The following is a 6,000-nucleotide window of genomic DNA, read 5'->3' as shown; positions in this document are numbered from 1 at the left end:
TCCTCAGCCAAAGAAAAAAGAAAGAAAGAAAGTGAAGGTCTGAAAACAAATGGTCTCCTCAGATCAATGATTCTCAAATTTTGGCGTGCTCACTTGGAGAGCATGTTAAAACACAGATGCTTGGGCCCCATCCACAGAAGTTCTTATTCAGTAGGTTTCAGGTGAACACTGGAAATTTGCGTTTCTAACAAGTTCCAAGTGATGCTGATGTTGCTGATCCAGGGACCACACTTTGCCCTAATTGATACCCAATCTTGGCTGTACGCTGGAATCACCTGGGGAGCTTTAAATGTGCTGATGTCTAGGTTCTTCCCTACCCTGATTAATCCTCATTCTGATTAATTGGTCTGGATCACAATCTGGCCATTAAGATTTGTAAAAGGGCAGTGAAGATTGTGCACCACTCCCCTACACCACCTTTGGAGAATCTTAAGAATCAGTTAGAGAGAAATTTATAGAATCTTAAAAGGTCATGGACTCCAGACTCCCTCCTTCTGCAACATCCATTGAGCCTCCCTTGGAGCAATTCCCGTTGGAGGCAAGCTTTCTGCATTTAAACAGCCCCAGCTACCATAATCCAACTTGCTGCTCCACATGCAACACATTTCCAAGCCTCTGTGTGTTGGCCATTGCCTAGAATGGCCACCCCTACCCTAACCTCCATAAGGCCCCAATCTGCCCCTCTCTAAAGCTTTCTAGATCCTAGCCTTTCCAGCTCTTGAACATCTCAGTCCCTCCTCCCGGTTTCCACGGTAACGTTTTTAACTACACCTCTCCTGTTATATTTCTCTCCCTGCATCACAATTACTTGTTTGCATTTCCATCTTCCTCCCAGAATAATGTAAGCTCCTTGAGGTAATTTCTCTACCTGATGGCCCTAGTACCTAGCTCAGGTATTAAATGAAAGGTTTTTGAATGAATGTTGAACAATGTATTAATCAGATTATCATCTTCTCTCCTTTGGGCAAAAGAATTTCTTACTCTTCCCAATTGTCTCTCCATTTGCATATCTAATTGCTGAAGGCCCTTACCTTTGTCATAATTTAAAGGTAAAAATCTACTTGGTAACATTTCATGCCACGAATTGCAAAACAACCGAACTAAGCCCAAACTATTTGAATGGCATCCCAAAATAGAACCTAAAATTGAGAGCTATATTAAGTGAACTAATTAAATAAGGAAAATGAGAATTTTGCATTGCAAGTTTCTGGTTTTACCTAAATGAGTGATTAAAAAAAAAAAAAACAGCGTGGAAAAGCAAAATGACTTCACAGTAAAACTCTAAGCCCCAGAAGATCCTAGCATCCCTTCTAGTCTAAACTTAGCTCAGCCACTGGCCCACCATGTGAATGAGTCACTGCTCTTCCTTGACTTAAATCATCCCTCTTATAAAACTTGTTAAAGAAAGACGTCACTGCAAATTAGATGTTGTAGCTAAGTTTAGCCATCCTTAGGACATAAATATTGTAACTTTTGTGAGTTCAATCATTTTTGTTTCATGACTTATATTTGGGCATGTGCTTGAATATGTGGTTTTGTGTATGCGGTAGCTAAAGATATACCTTATGCATAGACATAGACTTTATATATATTATATTAATATAATATACAAGCAAATATCCACAGAAAGCACCTTCCACAGAAACATCCTTGAGTTATTTTAAGAGGAAGCATTATTTTACTGACAAATGTTCAGAATTTAGCTCTCTGACTTGCCCCCAGCCTAACCTCTGTGAATTGACTTTCTCCTCAGACAGGCTGTGCATGAGTGTGTAAGTATGCATCTTAGGGGGAAGACAGGAAGACCTGCCCTCCCCTGCCCCTGGGGAGATTGCCATTCACACTGAGCTGAGCCACACAGGCAGATGCCACATGGTATAACCCGGGGATTAACAGGGTCTCTCTACCAGAACTCCTCCCCTACAGGCTTCTCGGAGAAGCCTGAGGTCCCAGTCAACAACATTTCCTTCCTTCTCTAAGGGCCTTCTTGAAGAGCTCAAGCATTTTACTTGGATCAGGACACTGTGTTATCCGGCAAAGACTGCTCATTTAAAATCTGAGTGACCTGAGAGTCTTGTTTGTCTGATCAACCCAGTACCTCCCACTTATTATCACCTCTTTGAGATGAGGATCCTGAAAGAATGAGGAAAAGGAAGGCGATGAACAGAGAGACCCGAGCAGCCCTGGATCTTGCTTGGGAGGAGGAAGTCAGAAACCCAGACAGTCCAGCAGGACACAAGGGTCCTAGGCACAAGGGAGCAAGTAGTAGAGGAAAGTAACAGGGACACCAGAAGACAGGTGAGTACGAGCAATAGGCTAACTCTGAGCAGTGACTAAGGCTGACCGCTGCATGGGAATTCACAGTTTACAGAGAACTTCCTCATCTCATTTAATCTCAAAAGAATCCCAGTGAATTAAGTATTCTGATTTTCATCCTCATTTTATAGAGGAAGATTGTGAGATTCAGAGAAACTGAGTGGCTCACCCAAGGTCACTAAGCTGGTAAATGGCAGAACTGTCTATGGGTCATGTCAAGCAGTAGCTGTGCCAAGTGACTCTGTCCCCTCCAATATACGCAGATATGGGTATACTCCACTCCTGGGTTTCCATTTACTGTGGCCAGAACTGAGCCAAGCCCCCTCACAAGAGTCAACCGGCTGCTCATATCAGGGGACCCAGTATACCCTAAACATGGGGCAAATGGCTAAAAGAGAAACTTAAGTGGGAGGCAAATATTAAGATAGGTAATCCGGTAATCTCCTAATCCGGTAGAGTATGTTGTTAACATCTTCCTGGGGGTCAAAGGAAGATCTGAGACCACAGAATATAAGTTCAGGAGAGATCTCAAGTGTTCATCCTGCCTTTGGGCACACCCACACCTCGTCTATAGAACCCATGTGGTCATCCAGCCTGTCCATAATAGTGAAAAAGAAGCATTCCTCGGGGCTGGCCCCGTGGCCGAGTGGTTAAGTTCGCGCGCTCCGCTGCAGGCAGCCCAGTGTTTCGTCGGTTCGAATCCTGGGCGCGGACATGGCACTGCTCATTGGACCACGCTGGGGCAGCGTCCCACATGCCACAACTAGAAGAACCCACAACGAAGAATATACAACTATGTACCGGGGTCTTTGGGGAGAAAAAGGAAATAATAAAATCTTTAAAAAAAAAAAAAAAAAGAAGCATTCCTCAATTTCCTTAGGAGACCCATTCCCATGCACAGTCATCTTTCCTACTAAAAAGGTGCTCTTTTGTATCTAATTTAAATGTTTTCCATCAGCTTTCTTAGGTCTGCTCAAGAAGAGATCATCAACACCATTTCAATAACATATTTAATATCTTAAAGCCGACGAAGAACCCCTTCAGTACTTCCTCTCCAGTAAAACAGCCATAAGTCCTTTGATATCTCTTCATAAGGCAGAAGTCCTGTTTTTCATGCCTTTAATCAAGTCCACCGCTTGTCTATGGTCCCTTTCCAATTTTACCACATGCACCCTAAAACGTGAAGACCAAGACACATACACTGGATGCAATAGTCTAAGTAACAGACTAATAAAAGGCTGGTTTCCCTGCTCCTGAAAGATGATCACACAATAAAAGCCAGGGTCATGTTCATGCCCAAATGTAACTCATCAATAACAGCACTGCCTTGCTGATTCGTTCAACATGCGCCCCATGTGCCACCACTCGCCTGGTGCCACGCCCTCCCTCCGCAGCTGTATCCCCAGGAGTCCGCATTGAGTGCTCCTGCACACACCTTATCCTGCCTCTTCCTGAGCAGCACCGCTAGAGAGGAGAGATCCACGGCCACTCACAGGGTTAAAATTACGATAAGAGCAGCCACGTCTCATTCTCCCAGGTGACTGGAGAGTCACAGAATTTTAGAACAAGAGGAATGTTCAATCCAATGCCACAACAGGAGAAAAGGAAGTCACAATATATACAGGTACTCAATGAAGCTTCTACAGGTACAAATAGCCTAAGAGCAATGGTAGGTGATTTACACACTCAGGTTTGTCTGTATAAAGGGAAGTATCATCCTCATTCACCAGCTCACAGGTTTGATCAGCAGAGAGACCCAAGCTGAGAAAGCCAGAAGTACCTGGAGCTTGTTAGAAAATTCCTCGCAGCAGGGCCACCAATCACTTGGCCGGTTTTCTCTCTTGTTTTCCCTTTCCACCTGCATATTAAACCAAGCCGTTTGTTCCTCACAAAGAGAAACTGCTGCGACCTGAACTTCCCCATTTTTCTCCCTGAAGCAAAACAAGTTTGTGTAAGTAAAAGCCTCAGAAACATTCTAATAAAGAATGAGAACTAAACCACCAACAAGTAAGATTTAGGCAAACAAGAAAACAGATTCCAGAATCAGCAAAGAGCCTGCAGATGCTGCTAGAGGCACTGCTAGCACATGTACCTCCAGCCTTAGCTCTTAATAGAGATGTGCTCACAGCTGCATGCCCCAGGCCTGTCTGCCTGGAGGGGCTGCAGCCCTGCCGGCAAATGTTACTCACTCTCAGGGCATCCTTTCCAGAGTGATATTTTTCTTTACTCTGCTGATGAAATGCAGCCCTGTGAAGGCCAGTGAGGCAGCACCATGCGCCACTGACCTTCAAAGAGTGTCCAGCATGGGGCCAGGCCATTTCACATTCTCCCAGAATGAGTTTGGTTCTGTGGAAAGTTAGCTTGATGCTTGCAGTACAGGCTGAGTAACGTAAGGTGATCATTTCAATAGAGAGTAGCCTGCAAAACCAGTAAGATTATTCTATTATATTCATTTAATAGTTGAACTCTGTCTATTTCCAAAAGAAGGTACTGTTATTTATTGGTGATACTTGGGCCAATTAAAACACAATGAAGATAAAAGATATTTGCACTCCCATGTTCACTGCAGCATTATTCAAAATAGCCAAGAGGGAGAAAAAGTCCACTGATGGATAAATGGATAAAGAAAATGTGGTATATACATACAATGGAATATCATTCATCCAAAAAAAAAAGAAGGAAATCCTGTCATATGCTACAACATGTATGAACCTTGAGGACACTATACTAAGTAATTAAGCCAATCACAGAAGAATAAATACTGTGATTCCTTATATGTGGTATGTAAAATAGTCAAATTCACCAAAGCAGAGAGTAGAAAGGTGGTTACCCAGGGCTGGTGGGAGGGGCAAATGGTGAGTAGCTGTTCAATGAGTATAAAGTTTCAGTCATGCAAGATGAAAGTTCTAGAGATTTGCTGTATAAAATTGTGCTTATAGTAAGCAATACTGTACTATACACATAAAAATTTGTTAAAAGAGTAGATCTCATGTTATGTTTTTTATAACAATAAAAAAAAGCTATTCTCCTCTACTTCACTGTAAACTGCAAACTGAATTAACAATAAAATTTGTGCATATCGGGGCTGGCCCCGTGGCCGAGTGGTTAAGTTCGCGCGCTCTGCAGCAGGCGGCCCAGTGTTTCGTCAGTTTGAATCCTGGGCGCGGACATGGCACTGCTCATCAAACCACGCTGAGGCAGCGTCCCACATGCCACAACTAGAAGGACCCACAACGAAGAATATACAACTATGTACTGGGGGCCTTTGAGGAGAAAAAGGAAAAAAAATAAAGTCTTAAAAAAAAAAAAAAGACACCTGTTTTAAAAAAAAAAAAAATTTGTGCATATCAAAACACTCACACAGGGGCCGGCCCAATGGGGTAGTGGTTAAGTGCACATGTTCCGCTTCAGCGGCACAGGGTTCAAGGTTCGGATCCCATGCGCGGACACAGCACCACTCATCAAGCCACACTATGGCGGCATCCCACATACAAAATAGAGGAAGACTGGCACAGATGTTAGCTCAGTGACAATCTTCCTCAAGGAAAAAGAGAAAGATTAGCAACAGATGTTAGCTCAGGGCCAATCTTCCTCACTCACAAAAAAAAACCACTCACACATACATACACACACACACACACACACACACACACACTAAGGATAGAACATTTAAAAACAAATAAA

Source organism: Equus caballus, chromosome 8, assembly GCF_041296265.1.
Source record: "Equus caballus isolate H_3958 breed thoroughbred chromosome 8, TB-T2T, whole genome shotgun sequence".
NCBI lineage: Eukaryota > Metazoa > Chordata > Mammalia > Perissodactyla > Equidae > Equus > Equus caballus.
Note: the sequence above shows the minus strand (reverse complement) of the source record.